General features: G+C 44.6%; 1 long non-coding RNA gene across 1 annotated transcript; it reads left to right on the top strand.

Annotated features, from left to right (window-relative positions):
• Positions 1-5,812: 5,812 nt before the first annotated feature.
• Positions 5,813-6,886, top strand: LOC307206134. The gene is made up of 2 exons (XR_013834280.1): positions 5,813-6,250; positions 6,426-6,886. It is a non-coding gene; the product is annotated as an uncharacterized lncRNA (long non-coding RNA).
• Positions 6,887-17,524: the final 10,638 nt, after the last annotated feature.

Raw genomic sequence — 17,524 nt, 5'->3', positions numbered from 1 at the left:
GAGGCTCAGCGGTTTAGACCACAGCGCCACCAACCTACACACACATATATTTAAAGTGTTCTACAAAAGGTGCCACTAAGCGCCAGCATTCTGTCCTCACAAGAAAACTGACCCTGTAAAAGTTTGTCCTTGGGATTTCCTGCTACTTGGGTAGGTGCAACATGACGTGAATGGGTTATATTTCACAGAGTTGCAGGGAGGACTTTTAAGCAAAATGAAAGCTAAGTCTTCAGCATGATAAGCTGCTTCTTCTTTTTGTTAGCAATCTAGTCAGTCACCATTTCATCCGAATCGTGGAACCGTGCAAACAAAACCAAGACCAAAAAAAAATGGAAAGCCTCTAATCAACTCTGCCTATAATGCCAGCCCTATAACCTGGAGATTGGCTTGCAGACCAGATGTGCTATGATGTTTGCAGATACAGATTATTTGTCTCTTTCATTATGGTTATCAAATGATGCATTTGTGGTGTATGGCATGAAAATCTCCCTGTCCTATTAAGTGGAATACCAGCAGCCTTAGGCCAACCAATCTCTCTCTGTGCATTAAATATATATTGCCTTCCAGATATCTATCTTTTTTATTTTATTTTATTTTTTTTAAAAAAAACCTAAATAAACTCACAATGAAGAAATGTGTGTTCTTCAGCCACCTTAAAAGGATTAGCTGCATCTTTATCTGTAGATCTGGCCAAAAGCCAGGAAAAGCATTCATGCTGTTGCAGGAACTGAATATATATATATATATATATATATATATATATATATATATAGCAGATAGGAATGGGCAGGGGGGGGGGGTTGCAGGGTAGACACTCACTCAAGTCCTGACCTGGCACCCAGCAAGCCAACTGGGGACAAACTAGACATTTGCGGGATTGGATCAGTCTGTGTTAAATTGTTTTGTTCTCCTAAGAGAAGCTGGAGGGGTGCTCCTGCTTTTAATCCGATCACAGCATGGAGGCGCTGGTCTGTTAGGGCAAATGGGACACAGACCCATCTACCTCGTCTGCTTGCCATCCTACTTAAGACCGGTCCAGGGGGTAGCACTGGCTGTCAGCTTCCTCCTCCTTGGTTTCCGGAGCTACCTTTGCAAAACTCAGCAAGGAGGGTGATGGGGATAAAATTTGAATTACTCAGTTCTGCATGTCATTGGCTCTGGTCTCACCTACAGTTTGGCTTCCTTGCCTTTTGCCCTACCAGCCCCAGTGGACACTAACCACTATTCTGCATGAGGCTAGATGTTGGGGAGGGGGGCGGAAAACATGTGCTTATGAGGTGGAAAGAGTTATGTTCAGGAAAACTGGGTCAGGGAGAGTTTTGAAACTTTGCCCAGCTCAGAACACTCGTTGTTGTTGTTGTTGTTGTTGTTGTTGTTGTTGTGTACTGAAGCTCTCACCCTGGGCCAGCAGGGGGATACTGTAGATAGTTTTCACTCAGGTCCACATATGTAAATAAGGAATTGAAAGTGACATTCAGTGATTGGATAGTTACAGAAAGTTGTTACTATTGCTTTGTAGTTGAGCTCTATATAAGCAGGTTGGCTGAACCCTTCAGTTCAGTTCTGTTCTGGCCTGTGAATAAACAAGAGCTGTCTGAAGAATTGCTGTGTCGTCTGATATGTTCACCCACAACTTAACAGTTGTTGTTATTGTTATTTTGTTTTCCTGAATATTTACCTGATGGTAAGAGTTCTCAGCGGCACCATTTCTTTTCACACAGTATTTTACATCGAAAAGTAACCACTGCAAGGCCCATTCTCATAATTTTTTTTAGTGTGTGGCAAAACTTGTGGTTTTGAGGCAGCCTGCGTGTTTTCTGTGGAGAGGTAGAATCAAACAGACATTCTCTTCCATCTTCAAAGGCCAGAAGCAAAAGCAGTTGTATGAATGTGGATAATCTACACAAAATTCGGATGTCAGGATTCTTCGTGCTGAGATTATAATCCTTCCAACTGTACTAAAAGCTTAAAGCAATGCCTCCTCCCCAATTTCTTATAGGCACACTTTTAAAAATTGCTGGTACACTTCGCTCTTAGCAACCCATGAGAAAGTCATGTCAGCTTTAGGTTCTCTCAGTTTTTCCGTCTTAAAAGTTACTTGTGAGTTTTTGTTCTAGGTCTGGTGTGCCTTCTGATTGGAAGGTAGCACATATAGAGCTGTGTGTGTCTCATGCAGAGACACAGTAGGAACCCATTTTGGAGGACAGGTAACTACCGTATTTTTCGCTCTATAAGACACACCAGACCACAAGACGCACCTAGTTTTTGGAGGAGGAAAACAAGAAAAAAAATATCTGAATCTCAGAAGCCAGAACAGCAAGAGGGATCACTGCGCAGTGAAAGCAGCAATCCCTCTTGCTGTTCTGGCTTCTGGGATAGCTGCGCAACCTGCATTCTCTCCATAAGACGCACACACATTTCCCCTTACTTTTTAGGAGTCTTATAGAGCAAAAAATACGGTATTTGTTTAAGAAGTAGCAGAGCAACTCATTTGGACCTGAGTGAGGCTGTTTGGAAGGACAGCAGGCTGGTGCAATAAGCCATGCATAGACGCAGCAGACAGAAGTGAAGACAGAGAACCCATCTCCATTGATGGTTACCTTAAATTCACACAGGAACTTTTAACTATTTTTATTTTATTTTTCGCAGCACACAATCTGGCCTAGAGAGAAGGCCGTCATGCATATACCTAAAGACCAAGTTGGCAATAAAACTACTGTTTCACATAATGGCTGAAATCGAAGCACTTGTCTCTCTCTCTCTCTCTCTTCAGGACAGCACGCCTTTTTAATGTGTTTTGAGTGGAAACTGTGAAATACAAGTTTTATGTATTATTACACACAGCATCCCTCCTGCCAATCACATGCCTTATAAATGGCAACAGGCATAAAAAGCAAACCTGTGATGAAAAGTTATGATCAGGATACTGAGTTTCACGGGGAGCCGTTTTCAAGGCCTTAAGTTTGCCTCCATCTGTTTAAACGCTCCATAAATCTCACCAAGTGCACAGATGTACCCACTGAAGCAATAATTACGTGTGTGAGGTTTGATCCTCGGCTGGTAGAAGCAGAAGTTAACCAATTTACCTCAACTATAGAGTCAGCCTTGTCCTAGGAAATAAACAATACACCATACCATGATAAAAAAATGCACGGTACAGTGAGAAGATGACCTAGAGCGAAATAAGGTGCTTCCAGATTGTCGTATTCAGTGCTTTTTTCTTTGGGGGGGGCACAGGGGTACGCATACCCCTAAACATTTTGTGAATCTTTGTACTTTGGTCCATATACTGTATTTATTTCCCCCTATTTGAACTATGGGATGCAGGTGGTGCTGTGGGTTAAACCACAGAGCCTAGGACTTGCCGATCAGAAGGTCGGCGGTTCAAATCCCCACGACGGGGTGAGCTCCCGTTGCTTAGTCCCTGCTCCTGCCAACCTAGCAGTTCGAAAGCACGTCAAAGTGCAAGTAGGTAAATAGGTACTGCTCCGGCAGGAAGGTAAACGGTGTTTCCGTGTGCTGCTCTGATTCGCCAGAAGAGGCTTAGTCATGCTGGCCACATGACCCAAAAGCTGTACGCCGGCTCCCTCGGCCAATAAAGCGAGATGAGCGCCGCAACCCCAGAGTCGGCCACGACTGGACCTAATGGTCAGGGGTCCCTTTACCTTTAAGCTACAGTATCCTCCCCTCTCTCCCACAGCAACCCTGTCCCCTCTTATCTGTGGTATTTGAACTATAAAATGGTGATTTTCTTCAGTCAAAAGGAGAGTACCCCTAAACATTTTTTTAAGGAAAAAAGCACTGGGCATATTTACACACAATCCTATATTATTATTCGTATCATTATTGTTACATTTATTTTATTCATACACACCCTTTCCTGCAAAAAGCGTTCTCTGTGTGTACCTTCTTGACAACCCAGCAAGGTAAGCCAGGTTGAAAGATTGTGGCTGGCCCAGGGTCACCAGGTGAGCCTCATGAGATCTGAACCCAATTCTCCCTAGCCCCAGGCCCAACATTTTATCCACAACAACCACAATAAAACTTTTTTTAAAAAAAGTTTTTATTTATACTTTTCAGGTTTATACATTTCATCAATTTTACAATCATTTTAACATTTCAAAGCTTGACTTCCTTCCCCCACTTTCTGCGGTTCCTTACATTTATTTTTTAATATCTTCTGCATATCCTAATTCATTTAATTAGCTCAATGAATTATCTTTTAAATATATACCCTTATGAAACTGCAGGTTATTACAATAATCCTGCAAATGTTTTTATCTGTTTGCAATTTATCTGTAAATATTCAATAAACTATTTCCATTCTTTTATCAACAGTTTGTTATCTTGATTTCTTATTCTTCCAGTAAGCTTTGCCATTTCTGCATATCCCATAAGTTTTTGTATCCATTCTTCCTTTGCTGGGACTTCTGCTTCTTTCCATTTTGGGGCAGGTAACATTCTTGCTGCTGTAGTAGCATACATAAATTAATTTCTATACAATTTAGGTAATTCTGTCCCTATAATTCTCAGAAGGAATCCTTCTGGTTTGTTTTTTTTTTACAAGGATTATTTTGGACAACCTTTTCAATTCATTATATATCATTTCCAAGTAAGTTTTAACCTTACTACAAGACCACCACACATGATAAAAAGAACCTTCTTTCTCTTTACATTTCCAACAACCACAACAAAACTTCCAAGGGCATTTCCCCACAACCTTTGGTGTAAGTAATGCTTTCATTTGGGATTTCAAGAAAGGCCCATGAAACTGAGCGGGACTTACAGCACATGTCCTCTCAGAAGAAAGTGCTGCTGAATTCAGCAGGGACTTACTCTCAGGTAAGAGGGGGGTAAGAATGCATCCAGGGGCATCTTACCCATAGAGGCTAGTGGTGTGGGCACCAGGGCGCCAAGTTCTGGAGGGCACCAGGGAAGAGGCGAAGGCTGGAAGAGGCCTCCTGGAGATGGCTCAAAAATGGAAACAAGAAGAAGTACCGACTTTGGAAGAATGGAGAATAAAACTAACAGACTATGCAGAACTGGACAAATTAACTGGAAAAAATAGATTCCAAAGAGATCATAAGTTTCTAGAGGACTGGGGAAAATTCAGAGAATATTTGAAAACTGTATGTGAGGAACACACAATGCTAGTGTGTTTTAAAGAAGCTTTGTGAAAAAAATAAGGAATATTGCAAGAATGTAAATGAGGATAGAAAAATTTTATTTAAAGGCGATATTAAAATTAAGGAATGTGAAGATAGAAATTTAACTACGGATGATTATCAGAGGAGTTGAGGGAGGTCCAATAAGTTAAAATATGTGATGTGAAAATTTGTATGATTGGAGATTTTATGGAAAAATTTAATATAAAATTTAATATAAAAAAAAGGAAGAGGCCTCCTGGCATCAGCTCGCCGCCCTCACCCACCTCCACCATGCCACGCCGAAGCAGCGCCGCGCCTGGAGCCTCCGTCTGCCATGGCAACCATGGCACGAAGCTGCCAGCTGAGCTGGGAGTTGCCGTGTCCAGCCTGCGCCTCTTCCCTGCCAGAGGAGCCACCCTCTGTGGCGATCACACAGGGTCCCTGGACGTTTCACTGTCTATTGATGCCTGCGCCACCACTTTATTTCTCGCTGCTGCCACCCAGGCCCTACCTGATACAATACTGAGTCCAGGCAGGGTTAAATTGGAACATAAACTTCTGTTTATTTATTGCAGTTTAACAAACGTGTGGTTTCATAAACGGTATCGGTCCATTACAATGATGGGGTGCCTATGCAGACCTATAACTTGCACTACCTGCTCTCACTCACTAAACCACCTCTCAGATATTTACTTGTCTTCCTAGTCCCTAATTATTCCTGACTCAGCTTATTTCACTGCACTAACTCAACCTACCCACAAACTCTATCCCAATTCACTCCCACTCCAACCAACCACCCAACGAACTCTTCTCTTTGCCCCTCTCAGAGCTGGTTTTATAGTCCCTCTGACTCCACCCCCCTGGGTCCTGATTGGGTAACCTGTTTAACTATTTCACCTCCAGCACTCTCATATGTTAACGTCACACCCTCCAGCTGCTGCCTGCCTCTTCCAGCCCCACCGGCAGTGCCGTCCTCCCTAAAAAAAGGTCAGCAACTCTGGGAAAGGGGGCGGCCCCGGAGGGAGCTTTGCACCATGGCACCGGATATGCTTAAGAGGGCCCTAGATGTATCCTTACTCACCAATGAACATGCACAGGTGCAGGTCAGTGGCGTAGCGTGGGGGGTGCAGGGGGGGGCCGCCGCACCGGGCGCAACATCTGGGGGTTAGGGTTGGGGGGGCAAATCCATGGGTTAGGGGCGCAAATCCACGGGTTAGGGGGCGCAAATTACTTGCCTTGCCCCGGGTGCTGACAACCCACGCTACGCCACTGGTGCAGGTCACAACATTGTCCAACACAGCAAGTTGTATGAAAGATTTTTTAAGAGAGAGGCGCTCAGACTGTCCCTTTTTAAAACACCAGCCTTAGGTCAGGCCATGCAAAAGCTGCTGTACCGATGCAGCTGAGGTAATCTGAGCCCTCTGTTTATTCACAGAGGAGATAAAAACAGACTGCACAAGCCCTGCCAACTTCCTTAACGCTCTTATGAGCTTCAGTGAAAGACTTACTTGATGGGAAGAGAAGGAATTTCAGTCTAAAGTAACTCATGGGTCACTGACCTTCCGACTAACGTCGCTTACAAGCCACATACACACCGCCCAGATTGCTCTGGAATCTTCCATCAGAAGTTTAACTGGTGTGAGACTGGGAAGGGGTGGCACAGATAGTGAGAGAAAACCCGTTTCGAAAGCGTTGTTCTAATTCTTTCACTTTTCCTGAAGAGCTGACTCTTCCAGACTTAAGAAAATGCCTGTAAATGTCTTAACAACCTGCGCGTGCATCGTGTTAAAAGTCAAAACCATTTTTAAAAACTGTTCAGATGACAAGGATGCAAATTGTGCTTCTATGGCCTACACCACAGTGACCCCTGGTGGTCTAGATCCAAACAGCCCCATCTGCGATGTCGAAAAGACCTGGGGAAGTTATATGCCATGAGACCACTTAAAGGCGGAAAAAGCCATGGTAATTTCATTTCAATATTGATCCTTAGGATGCGGTTGGAAACTTTATGAGGAGGAGTATATATATTGTAAGAGCTAATAAAAACCCCTGGAATTAAAATGTTGTTTTTAAACATCTAAGTCGCTGCTCGCAAGAGAGGCAGCTGGCACTGTGCTGTTAAATAATGTTCTGCTTTGTCCTCAGGTTTGTCTGTGTTAAGAATTTACTTATGCTGAGTTCCAGGAATTGACGGAGCAGTCATGACAAGATGCATTTGCACAATTTACGATGTGTCCCTCTGAAGAAGGTAATACTTTCATCTAAAATTGTGCAGAAATGTTGTTGTTGTTGTTGTTGTTTAGTCATTTAGTCGTGTCCGACTCTTCGTGACCCCATGGACTGGAGCACACCAGGCCCTCCTGTCTTCCACTGCCTCCCGCAGTTTGGTCAAACTCATGCTGGTAGCTTCGAGAACACTGTCCAACCATCTCATCCTCTGTCGTCCCCTTCTCCTTGTGCCCTCCATCTTTCCCAACATCAGGGTCTTTTCCAGGGAGTCTTCTCTTCTCATGAGGTGGCCAAAGTATTGGAGCCTCAGCTTCACGATCTGTCCTTCCAGTGAGCATTCAGGGCTGATTTCCTTCAGAATGGATAGGTTTGATCTTCTTGCAGTCCATGGGACTCTCACCTACTTTGTCCCAAAGTTAAATCTGGCGATGGTTCCCATTGGAACTAGCAGTTCGGAAGTCAGGGAGGCCAGCAGTAGGCAGAGGCAGAGCCAATGACCTCTACAAAGGCAACATTGAGACTAAGGATGTCACAGGAACGTGCCAGTCAATGATCACGCAGTTCAAAGTTAACTTTATTCACAAAAACACAATCTTCATAGATTTGGCTGAGTGTCAGGCCTAATGAGCACAGCAGCTCATTCCTGATAGTCTTACTCCATGAAAATAAGTTCCTGAGACTGAAAATCCCTGCTTCCTCACAGCCGTCTAAGCCCCCTCTTCTCCAGGGCTTTTTCCAAGCAGTTGGAGACTGTGCCTGTGTGCAGGCAACCTCTCTTCCACCCTTTTCATGCTTCTTCTGGTTCTGGAAGACAAGGAGGAAGGGGATATTGTCACAACAGGAGGGGAAGATACCTGTGATACTTCACCATCCTGACTCATCTCTGCTACTTGACCTCCCTTACCCCACTTTCATGCCTCAGCTTCTGATTCTGATTCTGGACTGCTCTCTGCTACAGCCTCTCCCAGCTCACTAAGCCCTGTTACCCCTTCAGCTTCCAACACCTCCTCTTCCTAGTCTTCTCCTTCTGACCACTCGTCGTCATCCCACCACCGCTCCCCTGGCTCTGAGCCTTTTTCCCTTGGTGGTTCCCCAGCTGGTTCCTCCCACCATTCCTTTGTGTCCAACCTGTCCATGCCAAAGGAGGAGGAAGCTGGCAGCCTGGTTGTATGTAAGAAGGCAGTCAAGCAGGCACTGACTGAGCGCAGGCTGAGGTAGGTGGGACAGTGCCCCATTTGCCCTAATAGACCAGCCTCCTCTGGCCAAATCTGATTGGCTGCAGAGCATCATAACATTATTCTACCAACTCTGCAGTGTTCGAAACTCCCATTGTTCTAGGCGCATTTTGTGATGGGGGATTTCATTAGTGTGAGCAGTTTCTGAGCTCTGGGTGCAGTGCTGAGCCTAAGATTTAAGATTAAAACTGCATAGTGAAAGGAAAGGAGGACCTTTTTCTGCCTCCCTACTTCTAGCTATTCTCTGAAGACTGGAGAAGAGACCCTCTTAAGAATATTAGTGGGGTGGGCAGTGGAAGGGCTGGACCATGTGAAAAATGAACAGAATATTTTAGCTGCAGCTCATTCACTTTCAGCTTTGTATTCTTGTTATATATATATATAAGTGTGCCTAGACATTCCATTGTTGTGCCCATATCCTAGGTTTAAGGTGCTATTTAGCTCCTAGCTTTCATATCTCAGTTTTTAACACTGCAACTCTGTGGTCCCTGTGTGGCTGTGATTGGCCGTGCTACTTTACCCAGGAAAAGGAGACTCCATAATTATAAGGGGGAAAGTGGTTCCAGGACAGCAGTAGGTAGGCAGCAAAAAGCATCAATGAAAGTTGAACCATCGCACTATTTCACTGGGAGCAGGAAACATTTCTGAGCTGTTTTTGACCCCAGTGTAGGAGAACATCTGGCACAGCTCTAATTCTTCATGAACCGCCCCCCTAATCAGTCGTCTTGATTGCTATGGATTGCTGAAAATATATACCACAACCCAGAGCCAGCTGTCAAATATAAAAAATATAGATCAAAGTATGTAACACGGTGAAAACCATGTTTTCATAAATATGAACCTCTAGAGGTCAACCTTCATTTTAAAATAAAGTGTAGATGCTATTGTTTGTAATGCAACCAACAACAGCAAAAAGAGCTGGGAATCCATATTACATTCAGCTGCAACACATGGAGTGAATAAGGTGATGATGCACTAATAATGTGCCGGTGTCAGGTGGCTCTCCATTGGCTCCACAGTGTGATCAGCCTGGCCAAAAGTAAGCAGAGGAAAGCCAGCAGTGTGGCAAGATTGCCAATGCAGACGTCACCCCATATAAGATGATGCTGTGGTGAGAGCAGTGGGTCGCTGGAGGGTGAGGCAGCAGCTGGGTAGAGGGAGTGGAAGGGTCACGTTTCCCAGCAACTTGGCCTTAAGAACAAGGTGAAGGCAGAGCTAAATGGCTTTGGAAAAGGCTAAGCCATGATCCTAAGGATCCTGATAAAGGCACATTTCCCACTGCCAGGAATAGAAGGTGGTGTGAACACTTACTGGTGGAGCACAGTAGCGGCAGCAAGAAGTGAACATTTGTTACAGTTGCAATCGAAATTATTCAATTCCACCCCATTGCAAATCAGGGGTGGAATAATAGTGAGACTGGAGAAACCAGTACAGTCATACCTTGGTTGCCAAACGCCTTGGAACTCGTACGTTTCAGCTCTCAAACGATCGAAAACCGGAAGTGAGTGTTCCAGTTTTCGAATGATTTTTGGAAGCCGAACGTCCGATGCAGCTTCCGATTGACTGCAGGAAGCTTCTGCAGCCAATCAGAAGCCACATCTTGGTTTTTGAAGGGTTCTGGGAGTCGAACGGACTCCCGGAACACATTTTGTTCGAGAACCAAGGTACAACTGTATAATTTGCAATTTCAGCTGAATTTGGAGAAACCACTTGAAGCATCCATTGTGTTAAGCTATTTCAATTGCTTTTCTTTGATTTGCTCATTGCAAAGAGCTGAACGTCTGTAAATTTTGATAATAAACCTGATTTGCAATGGGGGTTGAATAGTTTTGATTGCAACTGTATCTCAAGGTTGTAGTATTTAAACTTTTTCTTGTGTTGGGTAGAGAGAAAACAATAGAAATGCCTACCAAATTACCTTTCAGTATATATATATATATATATGGGGACGCAGGTATATATATATATGGGGACGCAGGTGGCGCTGTGGGTTAAAGCCTCAGCGCCTAGGACTTGCCGATCGAAAGGTCGGCGGTTCGAATCCCTGCGGCGGGGTGCGCTCCCGCTGCTCGGTCCCAGCACCTGCCAACCTAGCAGTTCGAAAGCACCTCCGGGTGCAAGTAGATAAATAGGGACCGCTTACCAGCGGGAAGGTAAACGGCGTTTCCGTGTGCGGCTCTGGCTCGCCAGAGCAGCGATGTCACGCTGGTCACGTGACCTGGAAGTGTCTCCGGACAGCGCTGGCCCCTGGCCTCTTAAGTGAGATGGGCGCACAACCCCAGAGTCTGTCAAGACTGGCCCGTACGGGCAGGGGTACCTTTACCTTTACATATATATATATATATATATATATATATATATATATATATATTAAAACAACTATGTTTAGACTATGTTTAGTTCTTGTGTGTTTGCAGCCCTTTTGGAGGAAGAGTGGGATACAGTTATAATAAACTACAGCAAGCTCCATAACACTTCAGCTTTTTTTGGGAGGGGGTCCTATGTTTGTTTGACTCACATCTTAGCCTGGTTATTTCATGCCAAATACTGAGAAATACAAATTCCGAAGACTGGCTGTGTTTCAGGTCACATATTGCTTCGGGAAGTGTGAATTAGGTGTGTTCACTTTCTGATGTGAACTGAATTGATTCCCCACCCCCACCCCCACCCCATCTTCATCTGTACCTCTCAGTTCCTACTGAGCAATACTCGGGGACAATAGACCCGACCATCACCACGGATGTGAACTCTCTAGAACAGAACCTTCTGCAACACACAAACATAAACACACACCATTCTAAGGCAGATGGCTTTGGTCCTCCTGCAGATACCTCAGTTTGGAAAGTATGAAAAAACATCTCGCTGTAGGAGAGGGGCATTCCACAACAGAAAGATCTCTGTGTGTTTGGTAATCATTTCCCTCTGTGATCCTAAAAGCATTTTTCAGCAATTAGCACACACATGAGAATGTCGTTAAAATGGGAGAGAATACAGAAGAGATTTTTAAGGTCAAGTGTATGTTCCAGGGATTGTAGATTTCACGTTCCCATTGTAGAAATACAAGAAGCGATCTTCCTGGTGCGTGTGAAAGGTGCATACGAAACCTTTCACAGGATTACAGGAGACTGGAGACAGACTTTTGGGAGAGTAGAAAGCAATTTGAAACAGCCATTACACTGTTTGTGCTCTCGCCCCGTTTTTGCCTTTGGTAGGCAGTAGGCAGGCTGCAGGTTTGTGCATTGTTTCAAAGCCTGCATAATTCCTTTGATCGAATGCGACAGTCAAACAAAAGAAGTGTGTCACCAGTTAACAATCTAGGAGTTGCATTCTGCACTATCCTCAGTTTCCGAACTGTCTTCAAAGGTGGCCCCATGTATAATTTGTTATGGTAGTCCAGCTGTACAAGAGCAAGACTACATGCTGCATTAGAAGTATATTTAAATAGCATGCTTAGGACAGGCTCTTTTTAAATAAATGCATTCTCAGGGGGCCCAATCCTCAGATCAGGCCAATCCACAGAAGAGGAATTTGTGTCATTTTCTCATTGTGAAACCCCCTCTCCAGAAAAATGCTGCTATTTGCTCCCCAAGGTAGTATTTGCTGGGAAGAAGGGTGAATAATGCTCCTTGGGGGAAGGTTAATCCCCCTTCCCCATTCAGCAATCTTAATCTGGATAGCGGATCCCCACAGGTTTTCCTTAAGAAAAAGGGGTACTCAGTCTTAAGCACACTGTTTAAATATCCTGTTATTCTTGTATGGCATAGTCTCCATTGGGAACATGAGATGCTAAGGAGTTAGAATTTTTGGTCGCAGGGTCGAAGCAAGGCAGGATATGTGTATTATTCCAGGAGGCCATGCCAGGATCAAGGGGAAGCAGGGGGCAATGGGAGGAGCCATTCCTCAGAAGACCTATAGACTTACCAAAAAAGAGTAGACCTGTATACATTGCAGCAAAAGTGTAGAGCTGGTTGGAGGGATTCTTCTGCCCTTCTATGCGAGTTTACCCACATTTGCCATCTTGCTCCTTCTGCTTCTGCTGCATAGTCTCATCTTTCCAAATCATAAATGTGCCACAAAAGCTCCCCTTCAGTAGAATTCAATTTTTCATGGACACTAAATTATTCATGCCCTAATGTGTCCTCCTAGCGGTTGCTTGCAATTTAAGCTATTTGTTCCTCCAACCCAACCCTCCGGCCAACACACAATAACTCTGCCATTTTGACTGAGCCAGCGAAAACATATCCTGGCCCTTCCATCTCAGTGTACATGTTTACAGTTACCACAAGTGTTCTGCTGCAGCTGGAGCTTTGCGCGGGTTATTTTACTACCAAGAGTCAAATGGATATTCTTGGAGATGTCCTTCAACAAAGATCTCCATTTGTCCTGCTTTTTCCTTTTTCCTTTTACACAAATGACTCAAACATATAATAGGTTAAAATACAGATTCTGTCACAAAGACTCATTTAAGTGCGTCTCAGTAGCTGACTCATGCAACACTGCCTACAGAAAATGTGCTAAGGAAAATTACCCAAATTATCATTTGGATCCTAGCACAGAAATTTCCTTTTTCATAACTGCTGCACACTGGGTTGACATCTTCATCAAGCTATCCACCTCAACCAGTCAAATTCCTGGTAAATCATTGCCAGTTCAGACGTCATGAGTGTATATGTGAATTTAAGATTTATTTATTTTTGCCTTGATATGCATTGCTGTACAGTGGTGCCTCTGGTTACAAACTTAATTTGTTCCGGAGGTCCGTTCTTAACCTGAAACCATTCTTAACCTGAGGTACTACTTTAGCTAATGGGGCCTCCTGCTGCCGCCGCACCGCGATTTCTGTTCTCATCCTGAGGTAAAGTTCTTAACCCAAGGTACTACTTCTCATCCTGAGGTAAAGTTCTTAACCCAAGGTACTACTTCCAGGTTAGCCAAGTCTGTAACCTGAAGTGTTTGTAACCCAAGGTGTTTGTAACCCAAGGTAAAGGTAAAGGTAAAGGTACCCCTGCCCGTACGGGCCAGTCTTGACAGACTCTGGGGTTGTGCGCCCATCTCACTTAAGAGGCCAGGGGCCAGCGCTGTCCGGAGACACTTCCGGGTCACGTGGCCAGCGTGACATCGCTGCTCTGGCCAGAGCCAGAGCCAGAGCCAGAGCCGCACACGGAAACACCGTTTACCTTCCCGCTGGTAAGCGGTCCCTATTTATCTACTTGCACCCGGAGGTGCTTTCGAACTGCTAGGTTGGCAGGCGCTGGGACCGAGCAGCGGGAGCGCACCCCGCCGCAGGGATTCGAACCGCCGACCTTTCGATCGGCAAGCCCTAGGCGCTGAGGCTTTAACCCACAGCGCCACCTGCGTCCCGTAACCCAAGGTACCACTGTACAATTGCTCTTGCCATTTTAGAAAACCATAGAATTGTAGAGCTGGAAGGGACCATGAGCTCATCTAGTCCAACCCCCCTGCGATGCTGGAATCTTTTTGCCCAACATGGGGCTCAAACCCATGACCCTGAAATTAAGAGTCTCATGCTTATACTGACTGAGCTATCCTACCTTTTTACTACCTATTCACTCCGTTTGGAGAGATCAGATGGGGCTCCTCGCCATCCTTTTTTGTTTCAACTACCCTGAACAATCTAGTATCAGCAAACTTGGCTGCCTCACTGCTCACCCCTAGCTCTAGATTGTAGAATTAGAAGGGACCCTGAGAGTCATCCAACCCCCTGAATATCAACATGCAGTCTCCCATCCAATCTGAAACCATACCGGACCCTGCTTAGTTTTACAAATGTGCTAGCAGTTTTATTGCTGCCCACCTGTCAATCAACCAATGCCATGATGCCAGATTAGCTGGTCTTGAGTCAGCCATGAAACCACCAGCTCTCCTTTACCAGAGCAAATTTCGAAGTTTAAATAAACAGTGAGCGAAAGCTTTCTCTTTTCTTTCTTTCCTTTCTTTCTTTCTTTCTTTCTTTCTTTCTTTCTTTCAGCACCCAGAAAACCCTACAGTGGATAAACTGGCAGGATATGAGAAAAGGGGGGGGGGTAGAATATACACCTTGCCTGGAATGGGTGGAAACTTCTTGTGATCCGAAGTCTGTTTGTGGCCAGGGAAGGCATCTTGAATAAAATATTGGGGGGTGGAGTGGATATATAAGGCCTGCCCTGGATAGTCAATCACAATACATGGCATACGCACACCATTTGAATGGTGATGCCCATAAACGTTGCCGTTTATTTTATTGAAGGGCGAAGGGACCTCAGCCCCTAGGATTTGGCTCCTATGTTTGTGGCAACTGAGGAACAATGAAAGGCAACAGAGCTCACCCTGCTGTTGAAAAAACCCATTCCTCTTTGGGTGTACAGTGGTACCTTGGGTTAAGAACTTAATTCGTTCTGGAGGTCTGTTCTTAACCTGAAACTTTTCTTAACCTGAGGTACCACTTTAACTAATGGAGCCTCCTGCTGCCGCCGCACAATTTCTGTTCTCATCCTGAAGCAAAGTTCTTAACCTGAGGTACTACTTCTGGGTTAGCAGAGTCTGTAACCTGAAGCGTCTGTAACCTGAAGTGTCTGTAACCTGAGGTACCACTGTATTTTAATGACGATACACATCACAATCCCTCCCTCTGTAGATGGAAAGCTTTTTTACAACAGCAGGCTGATCGTCTGCACTCAGAAGCATTCCAGCCTGGCCAAAGGACACAGCTTTCACTTTGATTGAATTTATAGGGAGATCTTTGCTAAGCGTTATGGTTGCCAGCTTGTTCTTGAGGTTCTGAGAAATGTCAAGGACCACGTCAAAGAGGGAAGAGGATCAGCAAACACCGGATCAATGAAACTGATGGATGCTGGAAAGGAATCCGGTTGAAGTCCAAGAGGGGGCTGGTTTGGTTTTCTTTTCTTTAAGTACGTAAAGTTAAGATAACCAAACGAAATGTAGTGAGAATGAATGGAAGCATTGCTCCTTAAAAAAAAAAAAAATACTATGGTGGGCTTTGGTCTGCATAGACTGGCTGGGGAACCTGTTTGTCTCCAAATGTAATAATAATAATAATAAATTTTATTTATACCCTGGGCTCAGGGGGCTAACACCAATGTAGCTGGGCAATTCTCATAACCCCTGAGCATTAATGTGCAGGCCTGTGTTAGTGGGGCAAAGTTCAAGGCTGCAGTCCCAGGCACACTTACCTAGGAGTAAGCTCCATTGAGTACAGTGGGGCTTACTTCTGAGTAGGAAGTGGTGGTGTAAATATGCTACCGAGGGTATTTGGAATGATGCCCGAGAATCTGGAATGCAGCCCCTGTCTGTGGATGTTCCCTTTTTAAACACTAGATGGTGGGTAAATCTTAAGCAGCACTTTTTGGCCTGTCTCCGGATCTCAGCATATGAGTGCCAAGTGCTAATGCATTTTATATTCTTCCTCCGTATCAGGAAATTTCAGTCTGCCAAGTAACAACAGAAACTGCTGATGCTGGGGCTCGAGGTGGGAACGGATGATGCAAAAACATGCTGAGCAAAGGAGCACTCTGATAGATCCACTCACCTGCTCTGAGGTGTGTTTGGTCAGAGAGGTCAAACCTGCAGTGCAATCGCTGTTCTTGCCACCCAGCATGGCCTCCATCGCTCACCACAAACAAAATGTGCGATCAAGAGCAACAAGCTGTGTGTTTTTGAGCCTTGATTATGCCTTGTCAGGTCTTGATGCTGCAAATAATGATGTAGTCCTAAATTGTCCTCGGTTCCACATGCAGTGATGAGAACATGTTGACGCAGTGAGTGGAGGGGAAACCTCTATCAGCCCAATTTGTACTTGTTTACCCCAGCTGTTGGGACGCGGGTGGCGCTGTGAGTTAAACCACAGAGCCTAGGACTTGCTGATCAGAAGGTCGGTGGTTGAAATCCCCACGACGGGGTGAGCTCCCGTTGCTCAGTCCCTGTTCCTGCCAACCTAGCAGTTCGAAAGCACGTCAAAGTGCAAGTAGATAAATAGGTAGCGCTCCGGAGGAAAGGTAAACAGCATTTCCATATGCTGCTCTGGTTCGCCAGAAGCAGCTTAGTCATGCTGGCCACATGACCCGGAAGCTGTACGCCAGCTCCCTCAGCCAGTAAAGCGAGATGAGCGCTGCAACCCCAGAGTCGGCCACGACTGGACCTAATGGTCAGGTATCCCTTTACCTTTATCTTACCCCAGCTGTTAAAAAACAAAACCAAGAGTCCTAGCAGGAAAAAATGGTGGCAACACATCTAGTTTCCTACATATATACAGTTGCCATTTTTTCCCTGGTAGGGCTGTTGTACTTTTTTAACAGCTAGGTAAAAAGTACCAATTCTGGCTGATAAAAGGATTCCCTCTCTTTTATTTCCCCCTGGAATCAGCATGTTGGGAAAAGCGACACTTACTATGCGTGAAGAAGCCTTTTGGCCCCGTACTTCCAGTCCCACCCAAGTAACGAAAACCATAAAGATACTCAAATCCCACATGTGGTGGGAATGTAAAAAAGTGAAAAGTTTCTGGGAAATGATATACAATGAGATGAAAAAAAATGTTGAAATATACATTTATAAAGAAACCAGAAGCATTTTTACTGGGCATTGTAGGAAGTGATATAAATAGAAAAGAATGTAAGCTGTTTTTATATGCGATGACGGCAGCAAGAATATTATTGGCACAAAAATGGAAGCAAGAAGAATTACCAACGAAAGAAGAATGGAGGAGGAAATTAATGGACAATGCAGAACTAGATAAACTAACAGGAAGGATTCGAAATCTGCAGGACCAGAAATTCACAGAAGACTGGTATAAATTTACAGACTTTTTGAAAAGTAATTGTGATGATTGTAGGTTTGCAAGAAGTTTTGTGAGATGAATTATTGGAACTATTGCAATAATGGATAAAGGAGAGGATGGTT

Source organism: Podarcis cretensis, assembly GCF_951804945.1.
Source record: "Podarcis cretensis genome assembly, chromosome: 17".
Taxonomy (NCBI): domain Eukaryota; kingdom Metazoa; phylum Chordata; class Lepidosauria; order Squamata; family Lacertidae; genus Podarcis; species Podarcis cretensis.
Note: the sequence above shows the minus strand (reverse complement) of the source record. Positions and strands in the feature narration are given on the sequence as shown.